We start from the raw sequence: 21,382 nt of genomic DNA, 5'->3' as shown, positions 1-21,382 counted from the left end.
AAGGTTCTGGAATATTTTCTGTTTGGTATCAGATCCCTCCCAGTTCAGAAAAATTCAGCCTTCATTTTTGCCTCCTTGTTAATTTTGGCTCCCTATTCATCTCTGGAAACGTTATTCAGGTGTGGTACATTACCACTGCTGTGATGTAGCAAAACAAGAATTGGCAACCTAAAATTTAATTTTTCCAACAGAGCTTATCTGCAACAGGCTGATATACTGCTGAATCTCACTGTGCAACCTGACCACCTGGTATCAGAGAGTTACATGTCAGCTAACTACATGCCTCAAAATCCTTTTCCTCCTGGAAGCAAGCTCTAAATTGCATTGCATCTGAAATGAAATTGTAAACTCTTTCGATTTGTGCTCTGAAGTGCTATTACAATTGTAGGTGCTGTAAAATAGAGGTTTTATACAGTAAAATAATTCTTTTCATGGAATTTTTATGTTAATTTCCTCCACTTCATCGTTATCTACAGGAGATCTCTTTTCATTAATTTTATAACAATAGCTCAATGTTTTTATTACATCTAAAATTGGTATAAAACGACAGATGTTTACAGTTTCACAGTACAGAAAATGGAAAGAAAGACATGAAATAAAAATGATATCAAATCTGGCTAATTACTAACTGTAAAATATACAGGTTTGGGACAACAAGGTAGTATGGGAAATTGTGAATCATAAAAGAGGAAAATAACTAGATACAATACCCTGAATGTAACATTATAACCATCTGAAAAATAAAGAAACAAAAGCCAGTGACAATTTGCCACAACAAAATATATGTCTTTCTAATTTTTTGAAACCACAACTTTACCTAAAGAAACAAAAAATTTCTTCAAAAAAAATGGGACTGCAACTCTGTTCAGATTCCCACAGTATACTTAAATGAGGTAACTGGCCATAACCCTAAGCACTATGTCTAGGAATTCATGGAAACATGGCATATTTACTTTTTTCCTTGGCTAAGTTGAGGTAATTTGGTGCTGAAAAATTTGTATCACTATGTCTTGAAGCCCATTCCCAAAATGATGATTGTTGATTGCAAAACTGTTGATTGCAACATCTTGAATGTTGTGTTATGTGTTGTTTTAAATGTCTCTGAACTAAAGGTGAAAGGAAGGTTGTCTATCTATCTCAAGCACTCAGACCTTAGGTCAGTGGTAAGACAGTCCCAAACTCCTACAAAATGAGCAGACTCAATACTGAAAAAGATACAGGAGAGCAGAGAGGCAGCCCAACGTGTTAGAGTGCATCCAGGATGTCAAAAGCATGAGGCCTTTGTCAATGGGACTGTTGTGAAAAAGTTTTGAAGTGATGTCACTCTTTGGCGTGTGTTTATAGACATCTGTGATCACATTAGGATCAAGTAGTGCCAATCATTTTGTGCATGGGTTATGGTGTGATCCTGTTCCCACACATTTTAGACTGCACTTGAGGGAGTGGCATCTTAACGCTGGCTCTCTTTTGCCTATCTCTCTTGAGCAAGCAAAATGGCAGCAGTCAATGCTTGCAGCCAGTACTGACTGCGAAGATCCCAAAGCATCCTTTGTCCACATTTATAATGCAGACAAATGTACCCTTTGGAATCCCATCAATGTTATTTAAGCATTGCTTATTCAAAAAGAAGCTATTAATTAGTTAAAAGAAACTTCTGCCACTCTTTCTTCACTCTTAAAAGTTCAGCTGGAGATGATTTTCTATAACTATCTTCATTAATTATTCAGTGATATAGAGGGCAAATAAGTCTAGAAGGAAATTACTGAGTTCTCTCTTTGGCTTCACATTGAGGCAAACCCTAAAGCGATGCATAAAGGATTGCTGTTCTAGTTTACTGTTTTGCAATGCCAGCCCTAAGCTGGTGTCAGCAGTAAATGACAACAGCCAAGCAGAAAATCTTTTACATTTCCTTTACAAAGTCTCCACTTCTGTAAAAAGATCTAAGACTTGGAATCAACTATGACATTACTTCATCTGACTAAGTGACCTAGCTGAAGTCACAGGTGCTGCATTTACACTTGCAGCTTTGAAACAATTGGCTCTTGCAAAGCACAGGTAAAGAAGCTGATGTTGGGGTATTTTTCATTGTTTTACTCATCAGTGTAATCATTTTTTATTAACTCTGTATAAGAGTTGGCTGGCTTTTTAATACCAACACTAGAAGAACATACATTTGGGATGATGGTCTGATTTTATTTTTTGACATGCATTTTATTTAGAAATTATATATATGTAGCGCACTGAGCACCTGCTGTCTTCAGACACACAGGCCATTTATGTCAATTATTTAGGGCTCCCCTTGAGACTCGGAAGAGCAGTTCTTTCACTTCAGAAACCCCTTCTGCCCTTATTCATCTTTATCAGATTCTTATCTCAACCTTTTACTGCAGTCAGTCGTGCTGGGTAAGTCAAGAAATAAGGGACAGACAACCTGCTAGTAAGCAGGTGAGAAACCCAGAAGAGACCTAACTCTGGAATTTAGACTCTGGAAATGTAATATTCCTTACATGTCATTCCATATTCCCATTTGTTTAATGAACTGTTCCAAATTCAATTGCACTAGCACACCAACTTGCTTTACTGGAGTATGCTGAGCAATGCCTTACTCATTATAAAGATCTTCCTAAACTTGCAATAAAGATTTCTGGAATCATGAAAACCTATTTTTGGCAAGTTTTTCAAAAACCAAACAGAACAAGGACCATATATTTTTCTTTTTTTAGAGGAAAATTCTTTTAATTATAAGTGGAGAATTACTTTAGAGAAAATGTTTCAAATTATTCAACCAGTACAAATTCATAGCAACAACTACTTATTTAAGAATAGCTTTTGGAAAGCACTCTAGTGACACTAGTAGATTCATTGAGAACTACAGAAATAGAGAATGTTTCCTGCTTTCCTGCAATAGTGCTATCAGCTCCCAAGTATACAAATTAACTGCATGCTGACTCAGCTGTACCACAACTGTGTGTTTGTCTTACATATTGTTCCTGTGGGTTTGTACTTCAGACTTGCCATTTAGGGTACCAAAGCCACCAGTGCTAACAGTGGCCTCAGTTTCTGGTGTTATTGTTGAATCCTATTTATTCCCCAGTGCTACATTCATGTGGTGAACTGTCAGCAACAGCATATATGCATACATTTAGGCACAGATTATTACCCCACAACATGGTAATACTACAAAGCATAGGTAATGTGGCTATATATAATTTAAGAATATTATTTCAATTTTTCTGGAGAGTAGTAAACGCTGACAACTGCTTCTAAAGTAAATCCTAAAAAAATACAGTATTTCTCTGAAAATGATGTCTTTATTATTCTACTTGTGGACAAAAATGGCTGTAATCTGCATCGGAGACATACTAAGGGCAGATCTGCATTAACTGTCTCTGACTGTTGTGCTCAGCAGGCATGTACAGCTGCTGGTCCTCAACTAGCTCTGAGTTCTTCCAGCATATTTTTGGATGAGAGGGATGCATAGCTTTAAAAAAGAAACATTTGCCAGACCACACATCATTTCATTTTTGCAGCTCTTATGTTTAATAAACTATTACTTCTTCCACAACACTGTAATATTTTCCACAACACTTCACTTTTCCAGAGCATTGTCCAAACCTCCTCTGGCTCTGCAGCAGCCAGTACTCAAATTTTCACATGATTTATTTTCCCAGGCACCTTTATTTTATTTTCCCAGGCACTCATGGATATTAAAAGACTGAGAGTTTTATATATACACACATATAAAAAAGAAAATATTTTTCAACAGTTACAGTGAAGCCCTACTATTTGTATTTCTTTCCTTTGTATAATTCACCATCTTTATTTCAGCATGAAGTTAACTTAATATTCTGTGTGTTTCCTAATGCAAGAATGTACCCTGCTTTGTCTTTGATTTGCTGAAGCAGTCTTCTATCTCTACTTAATCCATTCTACAGCTAGTGGCTTTTTAAACAATGATGATTGATAAAAAAAACTGATTTAGTCGTGCTTCTTAAAACATCTGCCCATCAAAGAATGACAGCACTGCATTGTTATTCTTCTACTCTGTGAGTAGAAGAACTGCACAAACAAAGCAAAAGTGCGAATACAGATACTGAAACTATTATGCTACGCCAGCTTTCTGGATTGCAAAATTTCCTTTTAAATATTTCCACAGCTTTAATAAGAGGCAGGAAAAGTTAGTGCTTGTTTGCAACAAAATTTTAAAAATAATTTTAATAATAAAAACGTAAAAACAATGTTAGGTATGGCTCTTCAAAGTAAACTTTTAAAATGTGAATGTTCAAAATTAGACACCTAAATACATTTTTTAAATCTCCATTTCCAGTGTTTTTGAAAGCCCATATCTGCCATTCATTTCACGTATGTCTGAAATTATCCAAGACTTTCATATGAGGAAACTCCACATAAACATGGAAGAAACTGCCAAGCTTTTGTCAACAAAGTCTGAATTATCTTACTTGCAAATGTGGTGTAAAGTACTGATTATATAAGACTAACTTCTGCCCACAGAAATTATAAGCAACAAAAAAACACTTCAATGACTGTACACAAATGTAGCCATTGGCCTAAGGACATATATATATTTTTAAGTGATACTGAGCACTCAAAATCATAGAATCTTAGAAATGTTTGTTGGTTGCAGGGGACCATCTAGTCTTCCCTCACTCTCAGAGCCAGAGTATCACCAATAAATTTTTTCCATGTTGATGGATGCCTTTGATGAAGATAATACAGAATTTCCTCTTGAAAAGGACCTAAGCTGGAACATTTAAAGTTTTGGTTTGGCTTCTCCACATCACAATGTAATGATTATCAATAAGCCCAGTATTGTTCCCAAGTCATACATCCTTAATCACTTCAGACATTTTTAAGGCCAAAAGATCATAGAGTTGATCATAGAGACTATAGAGAAATCAGACTCTCTCCATAGTTTCTTACCATAAGCTCATAATTCTTGGCTAAACTAGAATGTAGCTTAGAGAAAACTGTACACCCTGACCAGAAATTTCAAGTTCTGAAGACTCCATTGCACTTTAGTAAGTTGTTCTCGTGATGAATTAACCTCACAATAAAAATTGTACCTCTTATTTTTATACTAAATTTTTATAGCTCTAGCTCTCCAACACTGAGTTTTGCTAGGAATTTATTTGCTGGAGCAGTTTACCATGGGAATTTCATCTTTCTGCCGTGATAGTACCAGACAGCAAGATAGGTCTTTACATGCCATATCTTATGGTCAAATCATTTCACAGTCCTATTTAAAGCACAGATTTGACTGATTGTGGTTTGCTCGATAAACAACCCTCCATCAGAAATCTTAGCACATAAGCCTGGCATTCTGGAGTAAACAATTGATACATTCATTTGAGATGTCAAATATGCTTTAACACAAAGAAAGCCAAAATATATCCAAATATTTAGCATAATTAGGTATTTCATTAAATGAATATTTGAGTATGGACCAGTAATGGATTTCCAGTAGAATAATATTGTGGGCTTCTTTTATTTTTAGTCTTTTTTTTAATCATGTGAAGAATAATGCTTTGATTCTTGCCATTTTACATTCTTTTCCATGAACTGCTTGGCATGATCATCAACATAAAATCAACAAGTAGATAAGGACTGTTCAGTTAATACAGAGATACTTATTAGCTAGTTTTGTTGGCTTCTTTTTCTTTATTTAATCAGAACATGCAGATTTTCTTCCAAATGTGCAATTATGGCTGGACGTACATTCCCTGTGATTTCTTGAGACACAAAACCATGATGGCAGAATGGAACATCCACTAAAAGATGATTCCAGGAGTTTATCATTTTAATTATATCTTATTTTGAAGTTCTGTTTTTCAAACTCCAATTCCCAGTGATTAGATTTTATTACGCCTTAGTGGGAAGGTCAGAAAGCCTACACTGCCAAACAGATGTTCAGTGTGTAAATGTCTATCCATAGTGATCTTCTCTTCCAACCTGTAAGTTAAATTCCTTGTATATAATGAGACTTGTCTTGTACCTTTAACATCATTTTATTCCCTTCATTTTATCTTTTTCTCATTTTGAATTTCATCCTGAAGTGCAACTATACCTCTTGGACATAACATTCCAGATGCAGTGTTATATGTTTAGGCACAGTCACTTCTCTGCTTGGTACCCTGTTTTATACTTCCAGGACACAAGGTATCCACAGATGCCTTCGGGATACTAGCTCTCTTGGCCATGGAGTTCCTTTGAGTGTTCACCTTGAGACGATTACCAGGGATTACCAAACACTTCCCAGAGTGACTGCTTGCCAAGACAGTCTCCCATTCTAAAGGCAGAACTTGGAATTTTATTTTCTCTTTAGTTGTATCAAATACATTATGCTCATCATGACAACCTAATTAAGCCATTCAGCTTGCACAGCACAGGTAACTTTTTTCCTTATTTACTATCCTACCAATTTCTCTATCATCTTCAGATATTATTAGCGCAGATGCTATGTCACTGTCTAGAATGATCTTTCATCAGATGGAGCCACTCCCTGGTGAATCCACTTTAAAAAGCCAAGCTTTTTTATATGTTCTGATTAATACTTCAATTTTGGATCTATAAGTGACCCAAGTTTTAATCCTTCCCATATTAATTCCAGGTAGTACAAGGTTTTTAATTAAATTGTCATGTGGTTCTAAGTTAGTATTGCAATATCAGATAAAACCCTGTGTTCTGGGAAAGAATTTCCTGGCTTTCCTATAAATGTTGCATAGCTGGGGATTGATGAAGATTGATATTACCTTGTTCTGGCTTTCTTCCTTACTCAGTGCCAGGGACGTCCAGGAGTAGTGTCCTGGATCAACAACAGATCGAGATTTCCCCACCTTCATTTCTTGATATACAGGACACAATATGTGCCCTGTCTAATGGAAACAATCTGAGAATAAATGAGTTCAGAGGGTTCTCAATGTCTCTTTCCTCAATAGTTCTATTTTGGCAGTACTGAAAAACAAATAGCTAGTTCCTTTAACTTACTAGGATTTGTTTTTATTCTTGAAGTTAGCTACTGGCTTAAGACGTGGCTAGAAGTTTTATACCTGCACACACATCATTGTATTATATTATATGTCTGAATCATAGAAACTGATAGACCACCAGCCACAAACCCAGACCTAACCATGCTAGATGTTAATCAAAAAAAAAAAAAAAAAAAAAAAGAAAGAAAGAAAAAAGAAAAGAAAAAGAAAGAAAGAAGTTGTCCTTGTCCAAATGGACTTACATTGCCCTAAAGTCTAAGTATTTGGCCTTTTGTTACACATATGTTTTCTAGTACTCTCAGTAATATTTCTCATTTGTAATCTTGCACTTTAATGCATCAAGGTCATTGCATGCATAATTATCAAACAAAACATAAAATATCAACTTTATTGAAGATAAACCCAAAGGGGCTGGTCTTCTAAGGTGCAAAACATGCTCTGGCCAATTCTGAAAGCCCTCGAGATATATTGTTTCCAGTGTCAGCTCAGGACTTTAAGCATCTCTGAAGAGGTACTTAAGTCCTGCCAGGTATGGTTCAATAAATAACTAGAAGTATATTAATAAAATCACCTTGACAGTGTGAAAGACTTGGCACAACACGAGCAAAAAAAGAACCAAATACTCACCTAAGGTGAATGGCTGTATCCCCACCAAATATATTATGCCAATTTATACCATTTCCTACCCATTTTCCATCAGAGCCCATGGTTTATGCATACCTATATTCACAGTTTACAAAAGACTGCATTTAACTTCATAAGAGTATCTTTTCCTGTTTCCCTTATACATCTGAGTAAACTGCAGCCGAAGCAGGGAATGCCTACATCCGCTTAAAGGATGTGTGCAAATCAAAGTTGTCCTAAAATATTCTGCCAATTAATAGTCTTTAAATCTTTTCATAATTATTGTTTTTTATTGTTTGTATGTAATTTCATAATTATTACTTATGACACATCCCACTTATCTTCCTTGGGCTTTTGGGTTTTTTTTTTTTTTTTTTTTTTTTTTTTTGTCTGTTCACTTTTGGAGAAAGCTCTTACACTCTGCACTTTGTCTTAATTTTTAAGTCATTCATATCCTGGCTACAAACCTGACTCCTGCATGTTCATGCATCTTAAACTATCCTGACTTCAAAGCTAGCTTAACCTTCTCCTTACATTTCGTTTTCTCTGGCCTCTTTCTCTTCCCTTCCTCTACTCCTTGGCAAATACTTCTGAAACACCAGCTTCTAAATGCACGCTGGAATTCCTGGGGTTTATATCAGTTTTTTCATAAAAAATAAATCTTCATTGTGGTCATCCTTGGACTTTTTCTGAGGCATTTAGTCTATGATGATTTTAGGCCAAAACAGAGGAACTTCACTAAATATTTTTAGAATATTTACAACGGTCATGATAGAGGCTTTTTTAACCTTTTTGCTCAAACTTTCCCTACATTTTAGCCTAAAGTTAAACTTCCATTCTGATTAGAATGGACAATTGCATACAAAGTGCCTGCCAAGAAAATATATGGATGTATCTACCCTGAACATTGCAGTTTTATACAGAGTTATCAAGGACAATTTGACTGCTGGAAGTAGTCATAGTAGAGAGAATCCATGTGAACTAGTTACTGGTTTTAGCCCTGTGAGTGATTCCACAGCACACTGAATTGTAACATGCAGACATCCACCCTTTAGCTACTTTCAGGTGTATTGCTGTGATTTCCAAGAGCTGTCAGGCCAATCCGAGAAACAGAATTTAAATGGTGAATTTAAATAGTTTTTCCTATAATATTAAGTGAATGGAATTATACTGTCACTAAAATAGTCAAAAGGTCTGTCAACTTTACAGAAAGAAACTCAGCTGAAGTACCTGAGCACTGGCTTCTTCTTGGCCTAATGTATTAATCTTCGAAGTATAAGAAAGGTCTTAATAATAATAGTATTCCACTCAAAGTCTTGTATGTCAAGAACTTTTCCTGTCCAGGTCTCCTTACAAGCAATCAAACTTTGTAGATTAATTGGGAAACAATGTGGTGGTACAAATAGGGTTAAAGCATTAAAGGAAAATTAGAAATTTACGCTATCCTTTACCTCTAACTTGGAGCCCAAATTAGGTGACCTAAGCTACTATCTTGTAGTCTATCAAGGGCAACTGTGAAGTGATCTTGTAAAGTACACACCTGTCCTGTTAAATAAAGGAAGCTTTCATGTTGTGGTTAATATGGCTCTAATAACAGAGATACTGATGCCTTTTACACTGACCGCTCGTGTAGTAGAGGTGGTACTGGTATATACCTCAAAGATACTAAAGTCCACTCCAGGGGTAATGAAGTAGGTGGAGAATCCAGGCTTTGGACTGAAATTCTAGAAATGTAGTGTAATGAAATGTAATGTAATGTAATGCAAGTTTTTTGGTGGGCAATGGAAATATGAACCATGTTTCGTTTGACCTTCATTAACCTTGTTGAATCAAGCTCCTTCTTCAGTGTGGGCTATAATCAGTTCTGCTGTTTGTGGTTTTTTGTTAAGCCAGTGCTGTTTGTTTAGTCAGCTGTGAAAAGGGATGGAGAGACTAGTTTCTTACAGGCAAGGTGTGAATGTGAGTCTCCCACACACCTCCATTTAGAAACAAACCCCATTTTCTTTAGATGCTTTTCAATGGGCACATCAGGAGAGCCAAGCTGCAGTGGGTACAGAATGAGTAAACAGAAAAAGAGTTTCTTTTCCTTCTCTTTTTGGCCTACCTTAAATTCTGCCACTCCCCTGGAAATACATTTTTTTCTGTTATAAGATAACTAAAAAATAGGGTGGGTTTTTTTCAGTAAACCCTCAAGAAAACAAATCTCTATTGATTTACCCTAACGCACTTGAGTATGGCTACCTTGGAAAGTTTAGTGCTGGCCTCACTGAGGTACCATGTAGTAAAAAATGGTGCTTGACTCCACTGGGATTTCAGAGCAGGATAGTAATGCATATTGATTTCCTTGCTTTAAAACACACATCTTTTTGATAGTAAAGACACACCACAGTCTCTGTCCCAGCTGAGAGCAAATCCCATAGCAAATGGAACCATTTGTTATGGCTCACCGAAGTATAAAGCACTCCCCAGTGTGGGAAAAAGGTAATAAAAAGATGGAGGAATGCCCCATCCATTTCTCCATTTGTTCAAAAATCTAGGTAAGAATGTTTTAAAAGATAAACTATTAATTGCCGTGTTTCTCAATAATTTATAAAGAAGGTTAAATGCATGATAAAATGTGGGAGAGAAAGGGATTTTCTTCTTTTTTTTCACCTTTAAGCTACAGGAAGGCTAATTCCCTCATAACTTTGCTGAAGGAGTCACTGGAGACCTCACATGTTCACTTTGAACTTTTTCTGCCCTGAAGAAAGAGAGTGAGATAAATTTTCTCCTGAGTGTTTTTCAGTACTTGAGTTAAAATCAAAACCAAACAGTGTGAATAAAACTCACCTTCCCTCTTCATTTGCATAGACTTTTCTGATGTCAGAATTCCCTCTCTTCTTCTTCTGTCTAGAAGTCTAGAGACTCCAAGGAGTCACCTAGAAAAGGGTGATAAGAGATAAATTTCTAACATGACACAAATGGGAAACTTCCCTCTTTTACTTTCCAGAGACATCATCTGATCTTTGTAATTAAAAAGGAGGAACAAGAACATAAACCCAGCCTTCCCCACCTTCTTTCATAGTCCATTATTAATAACAGTACCTTTTTCTATCGGGTTCTCACATGTGTCACTCATTATACTGAAAGAATTGTACAAGATTAGCTTGATTTATCATTGACATTGTTTCCTGACCTTAAAAAAAAGCTGTCTTTTAATCCACCCCACAGAAAAACACTGAACGAATTTCTAAAAGGTGAGTGAAATAGTTGCCATAGCCTGCAGGCAGCAACAATGTAAATGCTAACAAGTTATTCCGGTTTTACATGTCTATTCACCTTTATATAGATTCTACCACCTCTGTGTTTCATACTACATGTGTTAATGCCCAAAAAGTTCTTTTGGGCCCTATAAACAGTCCCATAATATACCTGAATGTAAACTGAAATAGTTTCCTCTAATTCTCGATTGCCTATTTTATAAGCGTATTCTTGCTCTGCACAACATTTACATAGTGCCCAGTTTTGCCACCCATACATAGTCTCTCATTTTATAACCTTCTTTTTTTTTTTTTTTTGTCTTTAATTTAGCACAATAGCTTGGATTGTGACAATTGCCTATTCAGTTTCAGGGAAAGTAAAAGATGCCATCTCCTTCTGCAAGACCAACCCACATCTTGAATCCATATGTTTGTGTGTGTAAGAAAACTGGAGCTGATTTGCACCATGAGCAAATTAAGGCAGGAAGGGGTTATGATAGTGATAGGAAGGACAAGGAGTGATTGAATCTATAACTGTACCCTTAGGAATGACTAAAGGGATACAAAACACAGGGAATAGAAGCTATATTTTATTATGACCCACTATATTGCACGTTTCCCTCTTTCCCAAGTCAGAAACCTCAGAGATGTAGTTCTTGTCAGGAATATTTTTACCTGAGATTGAAAACTAAATTTACAATCCAGGACAATATTTGCTTAACAACCAGTTGGAGTAAGAAACTTCCCAGAAGTAAGAAACAACTTTTGGGAGCTAAGTTATATTTTCCTCAAAGCTTATGCAGATACAGACTGACTCTTATCAAAGTCAAAGGAGTAATGCCCACTGATTTCAGTGGTCAAATATTTTATCCAGAAGTGAGAAGACCAGTGCCAGCTACTCACCACAACTAAATCCCAGAGTGCTTGACACGGGTGCATCCTGTATGCTTCCCTTGGAGCCAAAGAGCACCAGGCAGGCTGTTGGCATCCTGGCGCTCTGGAGTAGGGCAGCATTATTGACTGTAACAATTACAAAATAATGTAAGTAAAATAAAGCTAAGTGTTTTCAGCACTGGGGACAATATAGTATTGCACTTTACCTGTAATGGGGGACATGCTGTTACAATTTTGGGTATAAATATGCGAACATCAAGACACGTTAGGAAAAACACGGGAGCAGAATATAGTATGTTAATAGTAGTAGAGAGAGACAAGAAGAAAAAAACAGGCTGGAAGATGGATAAAGTAGATAGCAAGTGATAAGTAGACAACAGATTGTATCATGCCTGATAAATTTTCGTTAAAGGCCAGTACAGAAAACTCAGTGAAAAGTTCCAGAAGAAAAATACATATATTTTCCACACTTGTTTCTTCAGAATATGGTTAAGTAATGAGCAGGCTATGAGATCAGCTTCCTTTTCTTTCTTTTTTTTTTTTTTTACCTATTCATTTAATTTGAAAGGTATACATCAGCATGTATAAATTCATGGCTATATTTTTAGACTGATTTTTAATATAAATCAGCACTTAAAGGAAGTAGAATTTATATATCAGCACTTAAAGGAAGTAGAATTTATATGAAAAGATAAATGCGTAAAGGGTTGCACAGAGCAGCAACTGAGGAGGGAAATTAGAGTCTTACTGACAGTCATCATAGCTGTCTCTAAACCACTTGTACATCTGAGCTGTTGTAGTTTGCACACATGCAAGCACGGGCTGAAAAGGGGTGCTTAAAAGTTTAATCAAATAATTCAGACAGCCAGCTGCCACTATGCTAGACCCAAATATTTCAGCGGAAACCCACCTCTTAATGATTCTGCACTAGATTTTAGCATAAAAAGGGGCGGACTGCAAGTAGAACTATTGAGCCTAGTCTTGATCTGTCTTACACAAAGCAAATTATCAACAGGTAGAAGTCTATAAAGCCTAGAGAGCAAGGAGTCAGCACTGCAAGACAGAGGTGGCCATTCCCAATCCCAGTTTCACAATGCAAGAATGAGAAAAAACAAGCAAAGAAAAATTGAAAGCAAAAAATTTCAAGATCTTTTTTTGTTTATGTAAAATTTGTAATATAAACACAACTGTATTTTTGTACGCAGTGCCTTTCAGCTCTATGAATAATTTGACCATGATTTTCAAACCTGGCTAATTAATATTAGGCCATTAAAACAATACTCAAGTTTCTAAACAAATATTCTCCTTTTTTATTGTTGTTGGACATGTTGAATTCCTGCTTTTCTCTATGGCTATGTAGGATGGTTTTGCCTTTTAGTAGACTCTTAGGGTGAAGTAAAACAAATACTTTAGCATCACATAAGAATCTTAGAAATGAGGCTTCTGAGGATATCCCGGTTTTAACGGAGGTGCTGTTCTTGCCCCAATTCCCTCTCTCCAGCAGAAGAATTAGCGTATGAAGTTAGAATGGCAGAATCACAGAAAAGTCAGGTTGGCAGGATGTCTGCTGCCCACCCCCCACCTGCCCTGGTCCCCCAGAGAGGTGGCCTGGCCCAATGGCTGGTCCACCATGGCCCCCCTTTTACATCCTCCTGTACCAGCACAGTTTCTTTACCCACACCGCGCACAAAAGGTCTCATGAAAATCTAGATTGTTTTCTCTGAGGGGTGAAAGAGCTTATTCACACAAGGGAGCTGAACCCATGGTTTCTATAACCATCTCCCAAGTGCCTGTAGATTCACATTGCATGTATCATGTTTTAAACTTAGACTTTAATTGTGTGTGATTCATGATCAGAATTTTCTAAGCATGATCATATTGCTGCAACCACGATCAAAATTTTGGGAACTATTACTTGATGCCTTTGCCACTTTCTCTTCCCTTACCCTATCTCGCAGGGGATGTGGAGGATGAATGCATTGTTAATATGGAAAACATTCAGCTTTTGAGGGTGAGAAGCACCACCGATTATGAATTATCTTATAAATACAATATGTATTACTCAGCAACCATACTTCCTTATCACAAAGGAAATAATTTTTGGCCCCACTGAGCTTACAGATTCCTAACTAGAGAACCAAAAATTGTTAATCCTAAAATGTAAATGAAAATGTAAGTAGGAAAATAGTTTTAAATAGCTCATTGATAAAGTTTGCTCAAATGTCACATTTTACTTTAATGGCAACTTTGTGAGAGAACTTTTTAAGAAAAAAAATGTTAATTTTATATGATGTATTTTCATGCAACTCTAGTTTTACTTCAGTAAGCTCATTCATTAATCTATTATTTTCTTTGTTTAATTGATTTCTTTGGTAGAATGAAATCTCATACATTCTCTAATGTGCCAGCTTTTATTATTAACAAATAAATAAGTAAAAATAAACATTAGGATTAAATGTGCATTGTTATGAGATCTACAGTAATTTCACCACGGATTTTAATGAAGCCAGAACTCCATCCTAAAACTTTCAGAAACTGGGGGAATGTCTGCACTGAGAATTTGGAGCCCACTATGCTTTGTTCTCCTTTTTTAAGCACTCACTCATTTACAATGGTAACAGTAGAATGGCAGCTGGTGTAAGGTAAGTGAGGTCTTTTTGAATTTGGGATTAAAAAAATTTTTTTTTCAAACTCTTTTTTCAAACAAAGTATAGAAGAAAAAGAATTCCTCAAATATTTTCTTTCTCATTTATTTATTTTATTAACCACAGTGTCTCCCACTCATGGGTGTATCCATTGATCAGTCATGTAGATAGACTCTTTAAAGGGGTGCTAATTTTAGAAATACCTATATGCATTTTTAAGTGATTCCATTTTTTATTGACAGTATTCCTCAAGTACTACCAATCCATTTTAGGAATAAGACAATCATGCCAATCAGATACTTGTGCTCACTACCAAAACTATAGATTTCAATTTAGAGGGGGAAAAAAGGAAATTAGATATTACCTACAAGATGCCTTTTTCTTTCTTAGTCATTCTTCCATACTTTAGGAACATCTCTTTGCAGTATGTTAAGCTTGCAACATGTCCACCACCTCATAGTAAATATCTGAAATCTTCTTTGCACATTCTTCTGCAGAAAGAAATTAGGGACAACCCTCTCGGCTACTATAAATGGAAAGAACTCCATTGGCTTTAATGGGACTTTGGTATTTTAAATTAATTCTGCGCATTCTCACTTCTGAAATGTTTGTGATGCAGAGGAAAAGGGAGTGGGATATTTTCCAATCTGAGTATCTGGTTTTTTTAATTGCCACTAAGTAGTTACTTTAGATTGATCCAAATTAGAAAAGACACGTTGATCTAAGTACATTGGTTAGAAATGTGATTTTTTTAATCTTTTTTTTTTTAAATGAGCACAAATTCTTGTGCCTTATCCAAATAGTTTATTTTGCTTTCTTGTTGAAGGGAAGGTATACTGCTGCAACTGCTTATACACAAATGGAGTGGTTTCACTTAAAATTACTTTTAATAATAAAACTAAAATGGTAACCATTCTAGTACAGGCAAGCACTTTGTTTATCTTGGCTTCAGCTTACCTTTGAGTGGTGAGTAGGATAGTACTTCATCTCAGAGGGATGCTGTGTTATTGCATGAACTCAGGTTTGCAAACTGCCATTTGGAAGTACACATTAGTGCAAGTATCTTCATAGGACCTTATGCTGCGTGAGACAGGTATATGCAACCCCGGCCTTCGTGAAACCTGCCCTTTCTTATTCATTCCTGCAGATCTACCAAACTGGAGGGTCCACTCCGTTATCTGGGCCTTCATAGGAGGATCTTTTTGGAAACACTCCTTCCTTTTAGGCAAATGCATGTGTGCGCAAACACACGTGCACAAACTCATAGGATGTCTTCTCTGGGTTTGACAACAAAATGATATGATCAGGAATACTAAAATTCTGAATGGAGCATATAGCTACATATCAAGGTTTTTTAAGTAAAGTAAGCTGGTGACTATGTGATTTTGTTTTAACTTAAGAAATAAAAGGGGAAATTGCACCTCTACAATTCCTTTCACTACAGCATTTTCTGAGAAAAAAGAAAACTCAACATAAAATTGATTTGCTACTCTCAAAATGAACATAAGGAAAAGTGTAAGGAAATGGTTATTGCTCTGTTCCTTGGTTTTGGTAGATGTGGGACTGAATATAGCTTAATTCCAAGCTTCAAGCTTTGATTACTACTGAGGTGTGCAGAGTACATGTGTATAAATGGATGGATGGATGGAAATATGGGTCTTAGTAAATAAGTAAACAATAGAAATCTTGCAGTGCAACTGGAACAACAAAGCATTTCTTTTTAAGCTATTAGGATGTAGCAAAGGACTGTTGGCACATTGATCCCATTGATTTCATTGGACTGTTCATGAAGCTAAAGGCTATGGATTAGTTTCAGGGTATGTGTTCTTAAATGATGCATGTTTGTATATTATGTCTGTGTTTGCTGATGTGTGAAAATACATATATATAAATATTCATTTATGGTTGTGAACCCTCAAAGTATATTGAAAAATAAGTAATTTCATGACTTTGTTTTGGTTCACAAATCTGATAAATGCTTTGCTGTTTTATTTTACAGGAATTTTTTAGATTTAGTAAAAGAAAATATCAAGCAAACTTAATTTATCCCTTACCAGAAAGATTCAGACAGTCTGTGTCTTTGCAAGCAATCAAGAAGCTTCCATTGAAGCTCACCCTTATGGGAGGCAAGCTGTTTAGAATTTCATGGCACTGCACAAAAGAAAGAGATAAAAAGTAACTATACTCTATTTAGTGACCAAATTCCAGCTGCAAACGTTCACGTGATCCTAGTTGGCAAGTAAATCTTTCTAGCCTGGCTACTCATTACTGATACAACAGTAAAAATAAACATTAATGACTGGAAATGTAGACTATAATTGAAATTGTATGATATCCGTGAACCTTGCAGCTGCTTTTACTCCCAATTAAGTCCAAGTTCATCTTGGACTATGATTTGCAGATGAGTCCATAAGACTTAAAAAAAGGGGATCTCCGCTCTATCTTGAAAGTTGCAGAACAATCAGCTTGAATGATAACACTGCCTTACTCTAATTTTGAAGCTGGTTTTGTGAACACTATAGTACTGAAATTAGAGTAGCAATGCCACTTTATCTGATATGTTTTTAACCTGACAGTATCAATTTGTTACAACAATTCTTGGCACATATATTGCATTTTGTTTTCAATATTTTCACCTCAAGGTAATTTCAGTATTAGGCTCCTTCAAAGTCTAAAAGGAAAACAAGTGAATAAACATACAAAATACATCACAATAAGCATATAAAGACACTGCCTCTATTCTTATCACAGAGGGATCAAACTATATTTGTTGGCATATAGAAATGGAAAACACTGAAATTGGAGTTACAATAGACCATGTACAAAAAAAAGTTGATTCTTCATCTAATCTTTCTTTCAAAAACATTTAATTTTTGATATTATATGGTTATTTTGAATTCAAGGTTTTACTTAAAAATAGTAAATTTAAACACTATATATTCAAGTTTACTTTCAGTTCCACTTGTACATTTATGAAAACTCTGTGCTTACCTCACATATCTTGGTTATGCTTTTTTCAATCTTTCATGGTTGACAGAGTTAGAGATGCAATTTATCTAAGCCAGAATGAGATCGCTATTGTCCTTAAAAAAAAATGAAAAAAAGCTTAGGGCTAAACAGCTAGTTCTATTCTAAGGCTAAGTATAGCAATAACTTTAAAAAGAAGAATCCTATGGAAGTGGCTCAAAATATTTCAGGTTGACTCTTTCACAGATTTGTATCCTTTATTACAAAATTTGGATTTAATTTAAATGAAATGTTTAATAGTCTTGAAAATAGAAGAACTAAAGAACTTGGTACAGAAAATGCAAAATAATGTAATTATCTTAATAATATGCTATCTTCATATTTCTCCTCTTTATCATGAAAAAAGAAAAAAAATACAGTAACATATACACACTGCCAAATGCATAGAGGAATCATAAGCAACTGCAGCTTGTAAAAATATTGCCAGTCACAGATTTGCCATGACATAACACAGAGGAAGCTATAGTTTGAAGCCAAAGCTGTCAAGTCTGATTTTAGAAGTCTCAAACTGCATACTTAAACTTGGACACATTAGAGAGATATTCAAGGAGGATGGCTAAGGGGCATACAGGAACTACCTCATTCCTATTATCTTTCCTAACTTATGTTTCTAGTATCAACATTAAAGCAAATGATGGAATTGGTGAGAAAAAATCAGCACTAGAGAATTCAGTAAAAAGGAGGAAGTGTGGCATCCATGTGCGATATGGGTGTGCAGCAAGTATATGCTACCAGGCATTGAGTTTTCACATTGTGACTTCAGTCAAAACAATCCCCATTTTCACATGAGAAAAGGGAGAGGGAGAAATAGAGGGAGAGGGAGAGTAAGAGGGAGGGGGAGAGAAAGAGAAAAGAGTGAGCAAGAAAGAGAACTTCCCTCTCACTTACTAGCATTGACAGATAAAATAGGAATACTTGATTTTAAAAATAAGGACACTAAAGAATTAAGGAATCATTTTTGTTGTAATGGAGATTCAAACTGATTTATTGAAGCTGTTTCTTCATCACTGCTCCATCTTTCAAATAACCCACTGTGTTATTTAGGAACGGCAATAGTACAAAAAAGATTACTTAAAGAGGTTCTATTATATCCACTACTTTCCCAGTGGTTGTAAAGTATCGAAAATGAAGAGAGAGCCTTATTCTACTCCCATTGAGGTCATGGCAAAAACACCGTTGATTTCAAGGGGAACAAGACAGAGACTAAAAATAGATTTGGTACCTGAAGGTCTTTATTTAAATACCCAGGTTTTGAAATTGTTGGCCGAAGTGTGGAAGTATATTTTGAATTTTTAAATATTTGCTAATATTGCATTTTGAATACTGTAGTACTGTATGTCATGTGTTTAGTAGTGCTATATTTCAAAGTTAATCATAAAAATGAGCTGACTTTCTTCTCTCTATAATGTATCTTTATTTGTATCCTTGTAGAGCACCGGAGCCAGTGAACAGAGGCCATAAAGCATATGAAGTGAACTACAACCATATGAAAAGTAAGACTGAAAAGCAGGTCTGACTCATTAGCCTTGTAGTAGTTTGGTTTACTGCTAGAGAGGTTTTGGATCATTATATTTTTCTTTGTCTCTTCTTTCTCGGATAAACTCCCTGCGAAAAGCTTTGTAATATGAAGAAAACAAAACTACAGGGAAAAACTATTTTATACAAAGCTACTTCCATTAAAAACAGAAAAAACAGCCATTTTGCATGCACCCATAAAAATATGGTGTATGCAAATTTAGACTGCAAAGTAAAACTTCTGTGTTTTCAGGTTATCAAATTTAAATGGAAATTTGTATTAAATACATTGATATTTAATCAGATAGCCAGACAGACATTTTGAAATCTCAAAAATATCAGTTCTGAGAAGTCTGGATCTGTAGACTTCAAGGCTAGAAAGCACCATTGTGATAGTTTAGTCTGAGCATGTAAGATCATAAAATGAGCCATAGGACTTTGTTACATTAGTCTCTTTTGAAATTCAGGACCTATGCTTGACTTAAGACTACAGTTAGAGAACATCCACACCAGTTGGTTCATTGGTTAATTTTCTCTGCTGCTAAAAACTTACATTTATGCCTACATTGTCTTTAACTTCCAGCTGTACATACTCCCTACATTTGTGTGACAGAGTGAAGAGTCCTCTATTAGCTCTTTTTGCACACATCAGTTCTTCTAGACTGAAAAGTTACTTCATTGATAAGTTAAATAAGCCATTTTCCAATCCTTTAATCATTATCAGTACTCTTCTCTGTAGTTTCTCCAGTTTATCATCATCCTTCTTGAACTGCAGATAACTGAATGGGACTATGTTAGTAGCAGTAACACTGCTGCCAAACTGATAATATAACCTCGATTTTCCTTCTTTACACTTCCTTTTTGTCTGTACAATAATCACAGCAGCTTGTTTGGCCATGACACCTCCCTAGGCACTTAAATTCAGTTTGTTTTCTGCCACCATTAACATCACTTGTATGAGTTTCTTCAGAATCTCTATTCTTTGTTCCTAAAAACAGCAGTTTACATCTAGAAATAATACGGCATACCTGGCATGCTTAAGTAGCTATACAGAAGGAATAAAAAAAACCATTTTAGAGCTCTTGAATCAAAAAGTTTGCATCCTGCAAGGGAAGCAAGCCATACATGTAAGGTATTTTACTGAGCAATCCCATTGAATTACGAGAAATCTTTTGAAGTACAGAAAATATTATACAATATAAAGTCAATAGAAACCGGGAACTATCACAGTCTGTGTCTACAATAGAGTTTTAGTTTGAATCAGGAGTGCACTTCTGAAATGAATTGCCCGATTCTCCCCTCTCACCGCACTTCAGTACACACAGCAGAGCAGTCTCTGCGCATGAGAACTGGTTTCCTTTGGGATTAAACTAAACCAGATATGTGCCTCAAGAGTTTTATCAAAGGTGCTCCGGCTGTCACATGGCAGGCAGCCCATGGGGCGAGACTAGAGCTAGAGGCCACTAGTCCTGAGATGCATCCGGCTGTCGATGTTGGTGCAACGCAGGTGTTTGGTCCCCAGAACGCATTGTGTCATTGTACACACCTGCACTAAGCCACCTGCTTATCTAGACATAGCAACATCTTATTTCATGAAATTCTTGTTTGCTTGTTCATGCTCTATACACTCTCCTCAAGCAAGGGGCTGGAATCTTCTTGAGGGTTTTTCCTGACAAATTCTCCACTGGATTGTTTCCACTGGATTATAATCTGCATTAATGAGACCTTTTCAGGAAGGTTAGATACTCTCTACCAGCAGGTTTCAGGTTCCTATCTCACTTCAACCATTTCAAGAAGTGTACTACCAGGGCCCCTCCTGATGCTGGCCTCATAGAATAAGACTGTCCTCACAGGACAAGGGGAGACATCTGACAACACTGTGACAATGCTCAGAATTTCAGTACTAATATACCTCCAGAACACCGGAGCAACTAAGGGAGCTGATACCTGTCCAGCATCTCTCACATCCATAACCCGATCTCTATGTAAGTTTGGCTTTTCTGTGGGAGACTTGATCCTGTTAATTCTCTAGGTTTTTCACTCTCTGCAGCTAGCTCCTAGTTAGAATGACTATCCGTTATAGCATCTTTCATGGGAGGAAAAAAGGCTGTCCCAAACATGAATTCTGTGCAGCTGGGGTCAAACAATACTGGGAAAACAAGGAAAGAGATGATCACCTCTCTGTTCTTTCTATCTAGACTGGCAGGAGGCCAAAATATCTCTAAGAGTAAATTAGAGCAACATAAAAAATCTCTGTTCCATCTGAGGATCCTAAGGGACCCATATAGCTAGCTAGGCCCATCATGTCAACCCACTAAATAGATCAGAGGAGTGAAGATTAGGTACATCAGAGCTGATGAATTATTTTACCTTAAGCAGTAACAAATATACATGTTCCACATACTAAACAACATATTCTATATATAGAATA

General features: G+C 36.0%; 1 long non-coding RNA gene across 1 annotated transcript; it reads right to left on the bottom strand.

Annotated features, from left to right (window-relative positions):
• Window positions 1–10,470: 10,470 nt before the first annotated feature.
• On the bottom strand, window positions 10,471–16,551 carry LOC135329718 (uncharacterized). Its single transcript, XR_010391316.1, has 3 exons — window positions 16,464–16,551; window positions 11,774–11,890; window positions 10,471–10,549 (listed from the first exon to the last, which is right to left on the bottom strand). It is a non-coding gene; the product is annotated as an uncharacterized LOC135329718 (long non-coding RNA).
• Between the last annotated feature and the right edge of the window lie 4,831 nt (window positions 16,552–21,382).

Source organism: Dromaius novaehollandiae, chromosome 1, assembly GCF_036370855.1.
Source record: "Dromaius novaehollandiae isolate bDroNov1 chromosome 1, bDroNov1.hap1, whole genome shotgun sequence".
Lineage (NCBI taxonomy): Eukaryota > Metazoa > Chordata > Aves > Casuariiformes > Dromaiidae > Dromaius > Dromaius novaehollandiae.
Note: the sequence above shows the minus strand (reverse complement) of the source record. Positions and strands in the feature narration are given on the sequence as shown.